This window comes from Portunus trituberculatus, chromosome 39 (genome assembly GCF_017591435.1).
Source record: "Portunus trituberculatus isolate SZX2019 chromosome 39, ASM1759143v1, whole genome shotgun sequence".
NCBI classification, from domain to species: Eukaryota; Metazoa; Arthropoda; class Malacostraca; order Decapoda; family Portunidae; genus Portunus; species Portunus trituberculatus.
Window position 1 is genome coordinate 16,231,295 of NC_059293.1, and position 20,000 is coordinate 16,251,294.

Here is a 20,000-nt window from a genome sequence, read left to right on the forward strand (position 1 = left end):
CGGGAATTAATGGCCTAAAGGGGATACTTTTTGGGGTACCTCCTATCTCAAAGCCCACCCGCTAGGAAACCGTTGCCCCGAGTGAGGAAGCCCAACCTACACTCGGACTGTGGACAGGATTCGAACCCGTGCGAATCTGGTAAACTCTGGAATTTCCTGCCTGCTTCTGTATTTCCATCTTTGTACGACTTGATTTCTTTTAAGAGGGAGGTTTCATGACATTTGTACCTGTCTTTTGGCTATTTCTATATCAATCTTTAAGGGAACTGGCATTTCAAGTGGGCCCTTTTTTTTTAATCTTTTGTTGCCTTTGGCTGGCTTCCCTTCTTGTATATACTATATATATAAAAAAAAAACATATGCCTATTTTTGAGATACTGATTAATTAGATATTGATTAAGTGATTGTTTACTGTTATCTGTTTACATGGCGCAGCACAAAATGGTAACAATATTAACGATGAAAAAAAGACAAAAACAAGATCTCAAAATTAATAACAATATCGATTAATACATACGATAAAAGAAATGTGCATTGATATTTTTCTTTCCAGAATTATAAAGTGAAAAAAGAAATGAAATTACAAAAACTGAGAAACAAATAAAACTAAGAATTAATTAAAACTTACACAAAAATTAGAAAGATATATTAATATTTCACCTGCAAATGAGACACAAGACATTTCAAATAAATAAATAAATAAAAAAAAAATAAACGTAAATCAAATACTAAAAATTTGAAAACAAAAACGCATCGCACCTTTACATACCAATGACACTTTACAAATCTACACTTAACACCTGGAAAATATCTAATTAAGCCTCAGGTAACTTCATAAAGAGCTTTAAATATCAACATAAAAAAAAAAAACGTGTTCCTTTAAGCGTCTATAATGTAGTTGAAATAAAAAAAAAAAAAAGTAGCAGGGCGAAGGGTCCATCCGGCTAGTTAACGCAAACACAAGGTACATGCAGCGGGGTACGGCTGGACTGGGGTCGACGGAACGGTGCACCAATAAAAGCAGAATATTACGTGTCGAAGTACAAAATGAAAACGTTAAAACCTTCGAGACAAGCAATTTTTCCCGAACCGTTCTCTCGATAAAGGCAATTTTTGATATGTGTGTGTGTGTGTGTGTGTGTGTGTGTGTGTGTGTGTGTGTGTGTGTGTGTGTGTGTGTGTGTGTGTGTGTGGCGCTTTTCGGCATATGTGAGGTCCCAATACAAAGGGTTACAATACAAAATAAAAAGAGAAAGGAATAATTGAATAAAATAACATAAAAGACCATCCAAACCGTGTCATATCAAAGACAACCTCTATTCCACTTTTTCCCTTTATTTGTAACGGTAATACATGTGATCCAAAACAGTGCGAGTTTGCCACACCGGTGATACGCAGCAGTGGAAAAATTTAAGACGCAAAATAAATAAGATAAAATGAAATAAATAGTAATGGGCCTCGTGACTGAGACAAAAATTCATACATATTGACAACAAAATGAGAGTATTAACACACACACACACACACACACAAGCACAAACTGACACAAACATACCAAAATTACGAGAAGCTACAGCATTAATGAAAATCAGATCGTGCAACATAGAATCAGAACACTATTTAACCTAAAAACTTCACTATTGAACCCTTCTATTACCCACACATTTCCACCACAAAAAAAAAAAAAAAACACCCAAACATCTTACCTTACCAGACCAGACAACCCCACTAAACCATCACACTAACTAGAAACAACAGTACTAATCCTTTCAATACATTCACCTCTTTCTCACCAATAATAAAGACCCAATTACCTTTCCTCGCTGTGAATCATAACGTATCACAATAAAAAAAAACGTTATCGTGACCAAAGACAGCACAGACACCATTCAAAACACTCAATAAACACATCAGCTGCTTCCCTTCACAACTCCTGTTAAGAATGGGACCGGTAGCGGGATTCGAACTGAGGACCTAAAGGAAAGTAAGCGACTGGGCACACCACTTAGCTAACGCCACCGCCAGCCGCGCCGTAAGAATGTGGCTGAAAGGTGGAAGTGATGGATGAGCGTTTGATGTGAAAGGTTGTTGGGGGAGGACGTGGCTGCCTTGAATAGGAGCAGGAGCAGGAGGAGGTGGAGGAAAGGAGGAGAGGGATTGTGAGGATTAGCTAGTAAGTGGCGGGAGAGAAGAGGAGAGGAGAGGAGAGGAGAGGAGAGGAGAGGAGAGGAGAGGAGAGGAGGAGGAGGCAGGAAGGATTAGAAGAGAAGCAAAGGAAGGCAAATGTGGTATGGAAATTGTGTTGTTGTGAGAGATGCCTGACCATGAGGGAGGAAAGTGAGTTAGTGGGGAAACATGCAATTACTTAAAGGTATTCAAGGTGAGGCAGGGAACACCATAATGACAATACAAGGGGAGTACGAGTAATATCGATCATGCATAAGAGGGAACGAAAAGTAAGATTAGGAAAAATATAACTGTTGATAGACAATGAAATGTGAGTGAGGAAATGCTTTAATTAATAGAAGAATCTGATGATACGTACGTGAAAAATAGGAAAAAATGAAGACTTGCTTTGTGACTGAGAGATATGTATTATTATTTTCTATCCAATCCATCGACGAAGTTAAGCAATCAAACTTTTCAAAACATTTCTGTCCCTGACCACAGTACCTAATACACAAAGATATATATTATTATTTTTTTTTTTTTATCCCTCAACCAAATTAAACTATCAAACTTTTCAAAACGTCCTATCATAATTATCTATTTTTGTGATGTAGGTGTTCTTTTCCGTGTATTTCTGCCTGTGACCACAGTACCTAATATGTTAAAAAGAGAGAGAAAAAAAAAAGAAAAAAACACGGGTATTTTTATGTGTGGAATATGTGTGTGCAGTACAGTATATAGCACGCCAGTTCGTCATGAGTATTTAGCACTTCATTAATTACTTAACACATTACTGAAATTGTGTTATAAAAGGGAGTGTGTGTGCGGTTGGGGAATGATCAAACATAGTATTAAAAAAGAAAAGGTAAAGTATATGAAGAAAAATATAAAAGAAAGAGCAAAATATAGAAGAACGCATATGTACATTCCAAATAACAACAATGGAAATTCTAAAACAAACACAGAAAGAGAATAAACAAAAAAAAATAGATATATAAATAAAATAAAATAAAACTCATCGAACACACCACCACCACCACCACCACCACCACCAAGAACAACAACAACAACAACAACAATAAGGACAATGACAACACTGACATTTATTCTCATCAACACACGCCATCAGGAGCGCGCCTTGGTAATTGTAGGGTGTGTCAGAGAGAGAGAGAGAGAGAGAGAGAGAGAGAGAGAGAGAGAGAGAGAGAGAGAGAGAGAGAGAGAGAGAGAGAGAGAGAGAGAGAGAGAGAGAGAGAGAGAGAGAGAGAGAATAACACACACTGACCTACCCACATACATACATACGTAGATAAATACATAGCTACATACATACATACACACATACACAGAAAAATCCGTATATACATATGAAAATACACAAGGAAGGACAAACACAATCATTAAGACAGACATACAAACAGTACACACTAACAATCAAACAGCCAGACATACACAAACACAAAATAATCACGTAGAAACACACCAAACAAAAAAAAAAAAAATAAATAAAATAAAAACGAAACAAACAAAGAGACACACACAAACCCAAACCACCACCACCACCACCACCTCCAGCACACACCACAAATACAAACCCATAAATTTGAGACCACCTATGATTGAGAGGCGGAATCCCAGGTGTTGGCCAGATAATCACTTAATAGAGATGGGCCGGCTACCTGAGCGTGCCGGAGAGGGAAAGACTGCAAGAGAGAAGATAGCGAGGACTGCAGGAGGAAGGAAGACAAACACGAGGGAATAAAAAAGAGAAGCAAGGGAACTGTGGAGAAGGAAACGGAGAGAGAGATAAAAAAAAGAGGAAGTAGAGTATTAGATGGAAGACGAGGATAGAAAAATTAGACAAACGCATTTAGAGGAAGGAAAAGTATGGGAAGAGTAAGAAGAGGAGAAAAGAGGAGGAGGAGAAAAGTTTAGTAGAGGAAGAAGAAGAAGAAGAAGTATGGAAAGAGTAGAAGGAGGAAGAGGAGACAAATGCAGTCAAACAGAAAAGAGAAAGGAAAAGTATGAAAGAAAAAAATAAACACACGAAAATGAATAAGAAAAAAGAAACAAAAGAAACAAAGAAGGACACAAATAAAAAAAAATAGAGAAAAATGAAGCATGGAAGAGAAAAGGAGACAAAAAGACAAACAAAAACAGGAGGAGGAGGAGGAGGAGGAGGAGGAGGAAGGAAAGAGAGGGGAAGAAGAGAAATGGATGTATAAGAGGGAGAAAAAATGAGTGAAGAGGATGAGATGAGAAAGAGAAGGGCAAGATAAATGATAGTGCAGGAGGAAAACAAGGATAAAAAGAAGAAGAGGAGGAGGAGGAGGAGGAGGAGGAGGAAGAGAAGTAGGAAGAAAGGTAAGGAGGGAGAGGAAGAGAGAGATAGTAGAGCTAGGAGATACGAGGAAGAAGAAGAAGAAGAGGAGGAGGAGGAGGAGGAGGAGGAGGAGGAGGAGGAGGAAGAAGAGAATGAGACGAGAGGGGCTGTGGGGGGGATGGAAATACAAGAGGCGGTGGAGGAACAAAACAAGCGAATCTTCTTCCTTTCCTTTTTTCCAACGGGGAGTAAAAATAAATATATGCAGGAGAAAGGGAACATAAAATAAGACGATGTAAAGGAATGTGAGTGAAGGTGTGCGGTGGAAAGCGAATGAGGAAGAAGAAGAAGAAGAAGAGAATAATGAACTAACGTGGAAGAAAAAAAAAGACACTAAATTGTACACATGAGAGAAAAAAAAGAAAAGGAATAAAAAAGAGAAATATGCGAAGAAAAATGAGAGAGAGAGAGAGAGAGAGAGAGAGAGAGAGAGAGAGAGAGAGAGAGAGAGAGAGAGAGAGAGAGAGAGAGAGAGAGACCCCGCCAGCCTGCCAATCATATAAAAAATAAATGTCTACAGATCAGACGGAGAGATACAGACAGACATACAGACAGATAGAGCCATACAGAAGCCCAGAAAAAGCCATAGAATAGACATAAACACTTAAAAAGAGAGAAAAAAAGCACAAAAAAGCCGGAGACAAGTATACAGACAGACAGACAATTAACAAAAGACAGGAACAGCAGAACACACACAGAAACAGACATACACACTAACAAACACTCACATAAACAAACACAAGTAAAAACACACAAACAACACATGATAAAAAAAAGTATTAGGAGATAAACACAGAACTTAAACATAAAACAAACACACAAACAAACACAAACCATACGATAAAAAAAAAAAAAAAATTGAGCAGAGACAAACACACATAACAAACAGCCACAGAACAAACACAAAGACACGACAGGCACATAGACACACAGACACGTAGACAGACAAGGGGGGAGCAAGTGTCAGAGCGCGAGGGAGGACAAGAGGACAAGAGGACAGAGAAGGGAAGCGGTGCAGGACAGAGAGCAAAAATGTTGACCATACAAAATACAATCGAGGGGAAAGTGGGATGGATGAGCGTGTGAGGTCGAGAGGGGTGATGCTATGGATAACGCTAGAGAAAGAGCGAGAGAGAGAGAGAGAGAGAGAGAGAGAGAGAGAGAGAGAGAGAGAGAGAGAGAGAGAGAGAGAGAGAGAGAGAGAGAGAATAGCCTTTTTGTCACCAGATAGGAAAAAAAATATAATTAAAGGAAGTGGAATAAGAAAAGGATATTAAATTGTATACGTTTCAACAAGAAAAAAGAGACAAAACACAAGGATAAGTGATACCAAGAGAGAGAGAGAGAGAGAGAGAGAGAGAGAGAGAGAGAGAGAGAGAGAGAGAGAGAGATGAAAATGGACAACCGGCATTACTCATGTGACGTTTCTACACGTTTACTCTCTCTCTCTCTCTCTCTCTCTCTCTCTCACATACCAAGAGTGTAGTTAGCATGAGTGTAAGTGTCAAGTGAAGCAAAGTGACTCCGCTGCTGAAATACAACTAGTCTCCCAGTTCCCCTAATTTGCTTATCCCGAAGTGGCGCCAGTCTCTCACGCATAACTAAAGGGCCCACACCTCCACCGCTTCCTAGCAGTGAAAGGCGTTACTTGTACTACTGCAGCGATATCAGAGGTGTGTGTGGGTAAAGAGGTGTTGCTTGTACTACCGCTGGAGCGATATTAAGATCTTAAGTACCATGACGCGTTTCCATATTCATTCTGGTTATTGTTTGATGGTTTTATACTGTCCCAGAAACTTATGTGGGGATTTAAAATAGTGGAGACTGTGGCCATTAATATTCTGACGTCTATAAACACTTCCTAATGTCAATAAAAAGGTCTAATGGTACACAAATCTCAAGGTGAAAATGTATCCAGTACTGAAGGGGTTAAAGGTGTGTGTGTGTGTGTGTGTGTGTGTGTGTGTGTGTGTGTGTGTGTGTGTGTGTGTGTGTGTGTGTGTGTGTGTGTGTGTGTGTAGAGCGTAAATAGATGTCATTCCTTTGTTTCTATCTGTTCTTTGTCTATTCGTTTTGTCTGTCTGTCGTACAAGAGGCGTGTTAGTTCAGAATAGGATAAACACAGGTAGATATAATAGTAATTACAAGAGTTATATTACAAGTGGTATGTGACTACAGACATTTATCCTTCCTTCTTTTGGCTAACTCTCTCTCGGACCTGCAAGGGGACTGGCAAATAAGTGAACCTTTATTTAATCGTTTTATGTTGCCCTTAGCCAACTTTCCAATCTTACATAAAAAAAAAAAAGGTTAGAAGAATATCAGTTTTTTTTTTCCAGGTGAAAGAGAAGAAATATTCATTCATATACAAAAAGGAGGAAAGAAAGGAAGAAAAAGGAAGAAATATGTATGTATATCCGACTTATTCTTTCCCTGGTAAAAGAAAAATACGAAGAAAATGTGAGACTAACACTGCAGGTCTTGACGAAAGCAACAAAGGGAGTTGTGAATTAGATTTAGGATAAAAACAAAATAAGGTAAAATAAAAAACTGACGGAGACGACGAGGAGCAGCGTTGTGTAGGTCAGGAAAGGTCAAGTGCAGGTCACGAGGATCTCTGCAGACTCATTTCATTCTTAGGAGGGAAAAATGTGATGAATAGTAAAGAAAATAGAAAAAAAGTACAGAAAAAGAAAAAATGTAAGAAAATCAATACGTTAAAAATGAATATATTAATTTCCTACCAAAAAAATGAATACTGAAGGGAAATAATATTGGAAAGGGAATAAAATGAAATGAAAAAAAAAATTCGGTTGAAAATGATAGAAAAACGTGTACAAACTAATATTATATAAAAAAATTAATGCACGAATTTTCTCAGAATAAATAATTAAGAGGAAAAAGAATATAAGGAAGGCGAAAACAAGGAGACGAAAAAAAATATCAACACTATGAAATATAAGAAAAAGAAAAGAAAAGTGAAGAGGAAAATGGAAGATGAGAACAAATATAAAACAAAACTAATATCAACTTGTAATAGTAACACACACACACACACACACACACACACACACACACACACACACACACACACACACACACACAACAAAAGACACGTACACAAACTAACACAATATGAAAACAAAATAGATATAAATGAGTTCCCTCCTTCCATATCGTCCTCTGTCCCCCGTCGCCCTCGCCCTGACCCGCCTAAAAAAAAAAAAAGAACGAAAAAAAAGCAACATAGCTCGTCCTCGTGATGAAGTGGATGGCCAAAGTGATGAGTCCCAAAATGCATCGTTCAGGGTGTATATATAAATCACACACACACAGAACACACACACACACACACACACACACACACACACACACACACACACACACACACAGATAGACAGTTACATACATATACACATAAACAGACAGACAGACAGACAGAAAGATAGACAGTAGAAGTATACATAAATTTTCTAACCATAAAAACTTTACATACTAATATCACATCAACTAGAACCTTTAAAATCACATGACAACTCCACTACCCAACACACACACACACACACACACACACACACACACACACACACACACACACACACACAGGGGACGATACATAGTGAAAAAATTATTTAGGGAGATGACTTAAAATGACGAGGAATTTGCATCTAGAAAAGTATGAGTATAATGTGTGGGGTTAAATTTGTCAGGGGAGCAATGTGTAATTATAGAGAGAGAGAGAGAGAGAGAGAGAGAGAGAGAGAGAGAGAGAGAGAGAGAGAGAGAGAGAGAGAGAGAGAGAGAGAGAGAGAGAGAGAGAGAGAGAGAGAGAGAGAGAGAGAGAATGAATAAATCTACATGGACACAGGTAGATAAACAGGCAGCCAGACAGATACAGATGGACATATAAACGAACATACATACAGACAGACGGACAGATAAGCGGACGATGAATAATAGATGTAAAAAAAAAAAAAAAAAAAAAAAAAAAAAAAAAAAAAAAAAAAACAAACAAACATAAACTGACAAAAAAAAAGGAAAAAAAGGTCAGCTCGGAGAAAATAAGGTCATGAAAGAGTCAATCTAATAATACGGAAATAAGATCTCTCTCTCTCTCTCTCTCTCTCTCTCTCTCTCTCACACACACACACACACACACACACACACACACACACACACACTGGGATTAACTTAAATAGAGCCTAAAGCTAACTAATAGGCCTACACGTGACGGTCCCTGAAGGATAGAAACTTAGGAGGCAGCGTCCCTAAGTTAAGAAAAAGAGGTACATTTAAAAAAGGGTAATTTCTTGAGAGTCAAATGAGAAAGTGTGTGACAGTGATACTATTCATTCACCATCGAGGAAAATGACGTGTGAGGAAAGCAAGGTGTCGATAATGTATTTATTTTGGTTTATCTTTTCACTGTAAGGTGTTTTTTTTTTTTAAGCGTTATTTACATTTATTAAACTCTGGAACTCCCTGCCTACTTCTGTATTTCCATCTTCCTACGAGTTGATTTCTTTGAAGAGGGAGGTTTCAAGACAATTGTTCCAGTCTTGGCTAATTTTTTAGGTTCATTTTTTTTTTTACTGAAAGCTTGTTTTTTTCAACGTTATTTACATCTATTAAACTCTGGAACTTTGGAATTTTGGCTAATTTTCAAGTAAATTTTTTTTTTTACTGTAAGATTGTTTTTTTTTCAACGTTATTTACATCTATTAAACTCTGGAACTCCCTGCCCGCTTCTGTATTTCCATCTCCCTACGAGTTGATATCTTTGAAGAGGAAGTTTCAAGACATTTGTCCCAGACTTTTGGCTAATTCTTAGTTTTCATCTTTAAGGGAACTGGCATTCAAGTGGGCTTTTTCTTTTTTAATCTTTTCTTGCCCTTGGTCAGCTTCCCTTCTTGCATAAAAAAAAAAAAAAATACGCCCGCCGTGCTACAGTCAGACCACGAACTTTTATTTTCCTTACATTATTTACATCTACTTATCTACACCTGCCGTGCTACAGTCAAATCACGACTCTTTTTTTTTACGTTATTTACATCTATTTATTTACCACCGCTTTCCTATAGTCAGACCGCGAACTTTTCTTTTCTTTACGTTATTTACATCTATTCATTTACGAAGGCCGTGCTACAGTAAGACCGCGAACGCTTTGGTGCCGAGAGGTCTTCAAGCGCATGGGTTCGAATCCTGGTCACCGGTGGGAGGGTAAGGACGTCTACCTGGGGCAACTGTTCTTAAAAACCCGAGCGAAAGTCATTGGAAAACCGGACATAACACTCAAAAACAGGGAAAAATAATTGACTCACTTCTTTAATTTGTGTTCTTTACTTGTACACAATCCCAAATCCTCAACAAAACACACACACATACACTCACACAATAGAGTTACCAAAAACAGATGGATTAATACGAGCAACTGCAAAACCAGACATTACACCCGAAAACAGGGAAAAAATGGACTTACTTCTTTAATCTGTGTTTATCTGTACACAATAGCAAGTCCCAATTCTTTGGCTAATTCTATCGGCTCTATAAGGAGACTGGCAACTGAGAGGACCTTTTTTTTCTTTATATTTTTGTTCCCCTTGGCTAGTCCTCCTCTCTTACATAAACACACACACACACACACAAAACACAGTAACCAAAAGAGATGGCTTAATACAAGGGCAAGTCTTACAAGGCATATACGACTTATGACTGAGGGAGGGAAGGCAGCGTGGTTCTGAATGCTACTTTGTGAGGGCCAGAGCTTAGTGCACAGAGGGATGGAGTAGAGATAAGTAATTGAAGTGAATGGTAATCAGCCTCGGGGAGTAATAAAGGAGCAGATCACTTGGAGGCTGGCCCAGGTAGAGAGAGACATCAAACAGGAAGGAGAAGCTGTGTGAAGGTAACGGTAGAGAGAGAGAGAGAGAGAGAGAGAGAGAGAGAGAGAGAGAGAGAGAGAGAGAGAGAGAGAGAGAGAGAGAGAGAGAGAGAGAGAGAGAGAGAGAGAGAGAGAGAGAGAGAGAGAGAGAGAGTAGCAGTAATAGTAGTAGCAGTAGTAGTAGTAGTAGTTGCTGTTTTTATGGTTGCTGCAATAAAAATACGACGGGAAAAATGTAGGAAGCGGAGGAGGAGGAGGAGGAGGAGGAGGAGGAGGAGGAGGAGGAGGAGGAGGAGGAGGAGGAAGGCAGTAGAAGAAGTATAAAAAAAGGAGATAAAACAAAAAATAAAAGAATAATAACACCACCAGCACCACCAACCCACACTAACACAATCCAAACAACACCACCAACCACCAAACACAAACCACACAACTACCTGAACCACAACACACTCCATCACTCACCACCAACACCACCACCACCAACAACCCAACCCAACACAATACAGCACCACACAGCACAACAGAAACCATCACTCATTCACCACCACCACCACCACCAAGACACAACCCAACTTAACCCAACCGAACACAAAAAATGAAAACAAAACCCAACACAACACAACACAACATCATTCATTCACCACCACCACCACCACCAAGACACAACAGAACTTAACCCAACCCAACACAACCCAACACACCACCACCAAAACCCAACACGAAGCAACACGTTATGCTAATCGAGACCACAGCAAGCTAACCAGATAACATGACCATTACATTACCGAATGCCTGCTGCTGCTAACGACAATAACCTCATACCATTAATCAACTCACACGCTAAGTAACGCCCGCCTCACCAGTCACCGCCGGGAATTAGGACCAAGGAAACGAGACACGATACGACCAGGGAGATTAAATTGTATCATTCCACGCACGCCATCGTCCATTACGGCTTCCTCAATGGCCCCGGAGATAGTCAGTCAAGAAGAGAGCATGAAGTAGTGTCAGGGAGCATGAGGGATTATAATGGGATGTCAGGGGAGGGGGGTTGCAGAGAACATGGAGAAAGTAAGAGTGAGGGTCACGTAGTATGGGAAAGTAATATAGGAGAATCAGACGGGCATGTAGGGTATCAGGGAGCATTAAAGAGCATCAAAAGTGTCAGGAAGGCGTTAGGGAGGATCAAGAAGTATTAGGAGCATGAGAAAAAAGTCAGGAATTATTGGAGTATATCAGGGAGCATTAGGAAACATTATGGAGCATTAGGAAATATCAGGGAACATTAAGAAATATCAGGGAGCATAAGAAAATATAAGGGAGCATTATAAAATATCAGGGAGCATTAAGAAATATCAGGGAGCATAAGAAAATATAAGGGAGCATTAGAAAACATCATGGAGCATTAGGAAATATCATGGAGCATTAAGAAATATCAGGAACATTAGGAAACATCAAGGAGCATTAGGAAATATCAAGTAGCATTAGGAAATATCAGGAGCATAAGAAAATATAAGGGAGCATTATAAAACATCATGGAGCATTGGGAAATATCAGGGAGGCATTAGTGAGTATCATAAGAGAACAAGGGAGCATTTGGGAGTATCAGGAAGCATGAAGGAGCGTCAGAAGAGTATCAGAGGAGAGGCCACGGATACACAACACTGCTATAACTTTCACCAGGGACTGATACGCCAGACGCCATGACATGCACACAATCTACTGCTACATTTACCCTCTTGCTGTTCCGGCATAGCGTTGGAGCTGACGGACACTGCGCGCTCGGGGGCCACAATTTATTTGCTCCGAGTCGTGGTGTTCTTAATGTGTTGAGTGTGTGCTTGTGTGTGTGGTATATTGTGGTGGTGGTGGTGGTGGTGGTGTTTTTTTTTATTTTTGGTGTTTTTCAAGAGTATTTAATGAGCATTCTATACGGTGGTGGTGGTGGTGTTGATGGTGATTTTCTTTTTTTTAAATGTTTTCATTATTTTCACGTTTCTTATGATAATTTAACGAGCATTCTATGCCACCAGTGTCTCTGAAAGTGTGATGGTGATGGTGGTGGTTGGTGGTAGTGGTGGTGAAATATTTTCAAGTGTTTTCTGTTGTTATTATTTTTCAAGAGTGTTTTCACGTTTCTGGTGATGATTTAATAAACATTCTATACGGTGGTGGTGGTGGTGGTGGTGGTGGTGGTGGTGGTTTTATTCTTTTTCAAGTGTTTTCTTTAGTTTTATTATTCTTAAGATTATTTTCACGTTTTTTTATGATGATTTAACGAACACTATGCCACCAGTGTCTCTGAAAGTGTAAAAACAGAAGAGCAGCCAACTCATTTTGCTTCACGTTCTGCCCACTGAAGTTTCCCGTGTCCTGTTTACCGTGATTCCTAATTCCTTTAAACGCTCGATGACATGATACTGGATATTGTTTATTGCGGAGGCTGAAATGTTTAGATATTTCGTCACATGAATGACTTCTGTGGTATGCGTGGCCAGTGACGTGGTGATGGAAAATTCTGATCTATTATCGTTAAAAAAACAGCCAATTTGAAACCTTTAGGGATTTCATTTAGCTACATAATTTTCTCTATTTCTATTTTTCTAGTAGTTTTTTTTTTGTGTGTGTGTTTGTGTTTATGAGTGTGTGCAGTGATGCCAGACAAACTAAAACATGAAACACACAAAGTTTTAAGCGTGTGTCATTTCGTTAAGTCATTCTCGGCTACACAGTTCCAGGCGTTTCACACACAAAGTTCAAGAGTGTATCATTTCACCAACAGTCACCCTTGGCTAATCACTAGGCGTTACACACACAAAGTTCAAGAGTGTGTCATTTCGCTAGCAGTTATCCTCAGCCATACAGTTCCAGGCGTTACACATACAATGTTTCAAGCGTCAGTGTCATTTGGCCAACAGTCACCTTCGGCTAATCAGTTCTAGGCGTTACACACACACAAAGTTCAAGAGTGTGTCATTTCGCTAGAAGTTGTCCTTACCTACACACAAAGTTTCAAGCGACTGTGTCATTTGGCCAACAATCACCCTCAACTCCTGAGTGAGATATAGACGTTAGACACACTCAGTTCAAGCATGTGTCATTTCGCTAACAGTTATCTTTAGCTACACAGTTCTAGGAATTACACACAAAGTTTCAAGCGAGTGTCATTTCGCCAAGCCACCCTCGGCTGCACAGATCTAAGCGGCTGCATCACGGCGCGTGTGGCAGGGCGGTGTGGTGTTTACAAGTTTCCAGCGAGATGACCCCGAAAGCCAGGAGTCCACAGCATTCAGACCTCGCCAGGAATAATTAATGTTTAATGAATTACACACTTGCCTGCTGGGGTGTACGTAACAAAGTTTCCACTCACTGCCAATACTTAACGCTTCCTCGAACTTAATCTAATATAGGGAGCATCATCAAAACTTTACCTTCGCAGCAAAGTAAATACCTGGGTGAGTTCCTGGCGGTGTTTGGACGCTATAATTACACACGGGAACAAATATTTACCTTCAGCCTACACATAACAGGGATCAGCTACCTACGTGACATCCCTTTGCTGCATTACAAAAAGGAAGACTCAGGAATCTGGCTGTGGTAAATATGCACAGGAGGAACATTCATCTCATTACAGCTTAGGTTAGTGAAAGAAAAGATAAGGATGTGTATCTACTAATATAAAGATAAAATTATGGACATTTCTCCTTATCGTAAAAAGAAATACAAGGGAATCTGGAAGTGGTAACGATGCATAGGAGGAACATTCACTTCCTTAACCCCTTCAGTACCATGACGCGTCTTCATATTCATTCTGGTGACTATTTACTGATTTTATACACCTTCAGAAACTCAGATGGAGGATTAAAATAATGAAGACTCTGGCCATTAATCTTCTGACCTCCATTGACCCTTCCTAATCTGAATAAAATAGTTTAGTCACACCAACAATTCATGATAAAAATGTGTTCCAGTATTGAAGGGGTTACAGGTTAGGTTATGTTACTGAAGGGAAAGACAACGGTTTGTAGCTATACTAATACAAAGGAAAGATTATGAGCATTTCTCCATATTATAAGGGAGACACAGGAATCTAGCTATTATAATCATACATAAGAACATCAATATCGTTAAAGGTTAGGCTAGGTTAATGAAAACAAACAAAAGGTAGGAATGTACAGTTACTAATATAAAGGAAAGCTCTTTATCATTTTTTCCCTTTTAACAATGGAATCAGGCAACGGTAATTAGCTTGGGAGCATTCACCTCGTCAGGGCAATGTTAAGGCCAACGCACACGAATATCAATGCAATGAACGAAGGACTGTGAAAGCTTCTCTTCAACGCAACAACCAAGACACCGGAATATGGCAGTGGTAATTAGCACAAGACCGTTCATCGCGTCAATGCAAAGGATGCGTCGCCATTAATGCAATAAGGAAAAGTTTACGGTAAACATTCAAACGTAGTAATATGTACGCAAGCTAACTCGTCACACGCATTATACAGAGGAAGAAAATTGATTTAATCCAAGCAATGGTGTAAATCTATTCTAACAAGTACTATTTGTATTTACTAAAGCCAGCTGGTCATATTTATCATGCAGAGCAGCAAAACTGATTGAATGAAACTGATTGAAGAGTCATGGTGTAAATCTATTCTGAAAGGTACTATCATGTATGGAACTGTTACGAAAACTTCTCTTCACGCTATTTGTATTCACTCAAGCCATATCTATCACGTAAAGGAGCAAAACTGATCTAATCAAAGTAATGGCAAAGTCACGGTGTAAATATATTAAAAAAAGGTACTGGTATCTATGGAAATGTTACCAAAATATGTCCTTCTCACAACAGCTTGTCACATTCATTACACAGAGCAGGAATAATGCAATAATGATCCATTCAACCCCTTCATTACTGGGACGCATTTTTACCATGAGTTTTGGGGTGTGATTAGACGATTTTATTTGCATTAGGAAGGCTATATGGAGGTTAGAAGATTAATAGCCAGTCTTCACTATTTTAATCCCCACATAAGTTTCTGAAGCTGTACAAAATCGCCAAATAGTAAGCAGAATGAATATGAAAACGTGTTATGGTACTGAAGGGGTTAAAGGAATGGTGCGGTGGAGGATCAGCTATCAAGAAAACAGTTGTGATAGAAATGCCACAAAAATTCCCTTTACTGCAATATTAGCAACAACACAAGCCATCTGGTCACATTGCTCACACAGAGACGCAATACTTATCTAATCAAACTATTGGCAAAGTCACATCGCGGAGTTATCACAAATACCTCCATAATATATGTCACTAAAACTCATTGTTGTAATATTAATATCTGAACTACCTACCTGCTCACACTAATAATACACGAATGCATTGCTCCTTTAATCTAATGGTGATGAGAATGTACACTGCCATAAGGTAAACACCGATGAAACACGTCTTTGTCACAATATTATTACCTGAATGAGCTGTTACCGTCTGACCACAACAGGCGACGGTAATTAGCTCAGGAACATTCATCTCGTCATGGTAATGGTAAGGCCAAAACAATATTATCCTCGCTAAAGCAATACTAACCCTTTAACTGCCTCTTGGTAAACTTTTCTGTAACCACTTATCACTCTGACACAAGTATACCTCTTCCACAGCCACAACCAATCCTTGAACTAAGAAGAAATCGCAAAACATATAACCTATCACCGTAACATGCTAATAAAGACTTCACGGGTTGCTTCTGGTGTTGCTAATTGTTTCCTATCTCAGTGAAAGACCTAAAGTCACAAAGGGAAACTGGAATATAAGAACATAAGAGAACGAGGGGAGTGGCAAGAATCTGTCAAACCTACACGTGGCAGTCCCTGTATGAGCAAAGCTACCTAATTCCATCTACCTATCATCCCCATCCGTAAATTTGTGTAATCTTAAACTACTGAGCAGAAAATATTAATGCCATATAGGAAGTTACGAAAACCTCCTTCATTAATCAATATCTGAGCTGAGCTTTTCTCTATGATTAATTTCGTTCTTAGTCTGCTTCCCTTGTGAAATATATGAATAAATCAACACTACTATTATTTAGGAACATCGCTTGCCTATTCAAAGTAACGGAAATGTCAATACGAGAGACCAGTTAACTGAATTGCTAATATTATTGGTACCAGGCAATCTCTTTGATACAATACAAACACCTGATGCAAATAATTAAACATACAAGCAACATTTATCTCATCCAAACTCTGGCAGTGACACAACCAATACAAACAAACACGCCGAAATATAACAATGAATTAAGTATCAGTGAAAAAAAGAGAATGTTCTGGTTGCAATATATAACCGCGGCGGATTTCAACCTATAAAAATCAAAGAGGAAAGCAATTAGTGTTTAATCAAAGCTTGGCCACGACACGGCGGGCAACCACTGGACAGAGATAATGATGCCACCAAAAAGAGGATTAAAAAAGAGAGTAGAAAAATTAAATAACTTCCCTTTGTTGACTGAGCTGGTGTATTCTCATCAAAACAATTATATATGGCAGCGATATTCGTCTCATCGGTGCAATGGTTATGGCATGAGTCACCAAAGGAAAAAAATACTCAAGCCACATTGGAAAGACAAAGAATAAATAAATGAATGAAATTTATAAAAAAAGTCGGAATATAACACGTGAACTACCAAATTCAACATAACACGAATGGAAAAAAAAAAAAAATATTCGTCACAACAACAACAAAAAAAAAAAAAAAAAACCATGCAAATAATTCAATGAGTGAAATTAATAAAAAAAAAAAAAAAGCCGGAACATAACACGTGAACTACCAAATTCAACCTAACACGAGGAATATGTAACGGGTATGAGTCAAAGTAACTACAGAACTAGCCCCAATTAGCAGAGATACCACATAAAAAAAAAAAATAAATAAAACTTCCTCTTGTAAAATAACCCACAAAACACCAGACTCGTAAGCCATAAAAGGAATATTCATCAGGTAAAAGCCAACACAATGACAATGCAAGTGGCCAATTAACAGAGAAGCCAATGTCACAAAGGAAAGGTTACAAAAATCTTCTCTTTCTCACAGTAAACAAACATCCAATCGATCTAGTGAAGTCTGATGCTAATTATTAAGTGAATGATTGATATCCGCCTCATTAGGACCAAAACACACACACACACACACACACACACACACACACACACACACACACAAACACAAACACAAACACACACAAACACAAACACACACAGGGGATGATTACAACATAAATACTATTCCTCCAGCCATTTTTCTCAGCCATTTTTCTATTCATACCTCCTACAGTGATCATTCTATACGTATCATACTCATACAGTCATCTCTCTATACCTATCACCTTCTCCACACCTCTCCCTATTCATTCTTACTTATCAAACATTTCCTGTGCATATCTCCTAATTCGGCTATCTTTCAATACGTACCTACTCATACAGACATCTTTCTACGTATATCTATTCCTCTAGCCATCTTTTCATATATACCAATCCATCCACGTGTCTTTCATTACATATCCACCCCTTCAGCCAGCTCCTTAATCTCTTTAGTTCGAAGACGCGTTTTCATATTCATTCTGGTTACTATTTAGCGATTTCACAGAGCTTCAGATACTTATGTTGGGGTTAGAATAGTAAAGACTGTGGTCATTAATCTTTTTGTTCTCCATAGACCCTTCCTAATGCAAATGTGGGGCCGCCGTGGTACAGTGGAACCATGCGTGCTTTGGGGTCCGAGGGGTCTCCAAGCGCACGGGTTCGAATCCTGTCCACAGTCCGAGTGTAGGTTGGGCTTTCTCACTCTGGGCAACGGTTTCCTAGCGGGTGGGCTCTGAGATAGGAGGTGCCACAAAAAGTACCTCTTTAGCCCATAAATTCCTGTGGAAAGCCTACATGGTATAAAAATAAATAAAAATAAATAAAATCGTCTAATCATACGCCAAAATCAAGGTAAAAATGCGTCTCAGTAGTGAAGGGGTTTAGCATACCTACTCATCCAGGGTCTTTCAATACACATCTACTCCTTCACACCTCTTTCTATTAATATCTACGAGTGTTATGTGATACTGACCATAAGAATACACAAAGGGAATACGTATTAAACCTTTCAATACTAGGACACATTTTTACCTTGAGATTTGTGTACGATTAGACCATTTCATTGACATTACGAAGGGTCTATGGAGGTCAGAAGATTAATGGCCACAGTCTTCACTATTTTAATCTTCCTCATAAAGTTTCTGAAGCTGTATAAAATCACCGAATAGTAATCAAAATGAACATGGAAATGCGTCATGTTACTGAAGGGGTTAATGAAAGGAGCGAGCAATACGTAACCACGAAATGAAAGCATCAATTAAGCTTCACGTAATAAACACCTATGGGAAATGCCTGGCCATAAGAAAATAAATCGAAGCGTTGAGACTTTCACATTTCATATCAGTAGAAAGAAGAATACTCACTCTGTCTATCTATAAATGATGACGCAAACTAGTGAACTTGGGAAAGAAATATTAGAAGCCAGATGAGTTTTTTTTTCTTTTTTTTTCATCTATCAAAGCAAAGGCAATGGCAGGATGAATAAAAAGTGAAAGAGAAACTCACTCACCTAGGCTTCTCACAATCCTCCACCGACGCCTTGCTTCACTCGAACACTAACTGGAAAAAAGAGAGGAAAACTATAAATTGAATTACTGCAGAAGAAAAATACATCAACACAGCAGGATTCACAACAGACTAATACAATAACGGTGTTGTAACTCCTTTTGTATGACTTTTTTTACCCCTACTGTCTGTAAGGGAAAGGAACAAAAAAACAATATTCAGGATATTAAACTTCACAAAGGCAGGAGATTGACGGAAAATAAAGGAAAAAAAAATTAAAGAAAGGAAGTTGGAAAGAAGTTTAATCCCTTCAGTATTGGGACGCATTTTTACCATGAGTTTGTGTACGAAAAGACGATTTTATTGACATTAGGAAGGGTCTATGGAGGTCAGAAGAGTCTTCCCCATTTAAATCCCCCACAAAAATTTCTGAAGCTGTATAAAATCACCAAAGAGTAAGCAGAATGAATATGGAAATGCGTCATGGCACGGAGGAGGTAATAGTCATAATATCCTACAAAGCTAAACTAATTGGAATACTACCATGTCCTACACACAGATGCGCATACTTCCTACACAAAAATAAGCATCCAGCACATTTCCACACAAAAACTTGAGTATCCTACGGCGAACTTCTACAAAATTAGGAGAGAAAATGATTTTGAGCATTTTAACTCCATTCAATACTGAAACGCATTTTTTACCATTAATTTTGGGTATAATTAGACGATTTTATTTGCATTAGGAAGGGTCTATGAAGGTCAAAAGATTAATGGCAGGAGTTTTTACTGTTTTAATTCCCACATGAAATTCTGAAGCTGTATAAAATCACCAAATAGTAACCAGAATGAATATGAAAATGTAGCATGGTACTGAAGGGGTTAAACTTCACAAAAGACAGGAGATTGACGGATAATAAAGGAA

General features: G+C 38.6%; 1 protein-coding gene and 1 long non-coding RNA gene across 2 annotated transcripts in view; one reads left to right on the forward strand and one right to left on the reverse strand.

Annotated features, from left to right (window-relative positions):
• Positions 1-20,000, reverse strand: part of LOC123515593 — a 183,695-nt gene that overhangs the window by 40,112 nt on the left and 123,583 nt on the right. Inside the window, exon 3 of the long non-coding RNA XR_006677908.1 lies at positions 19,081-19,130. This is a non-coding gene — a long non-coding RNA (uncharacterized LOC123515593). The remainder of the gene's footprint in view (positions 1-19,080; positions 19,131-20,000) is intronic.
• Positions 1-20,000, forward strand: part of LOC123515592 (protein sidekick-like) — a 220,057-nt gene that overhangs the window by 31,253 nt on the left and 168,804 nt on the right. The window lies entirely within an intron of this gene.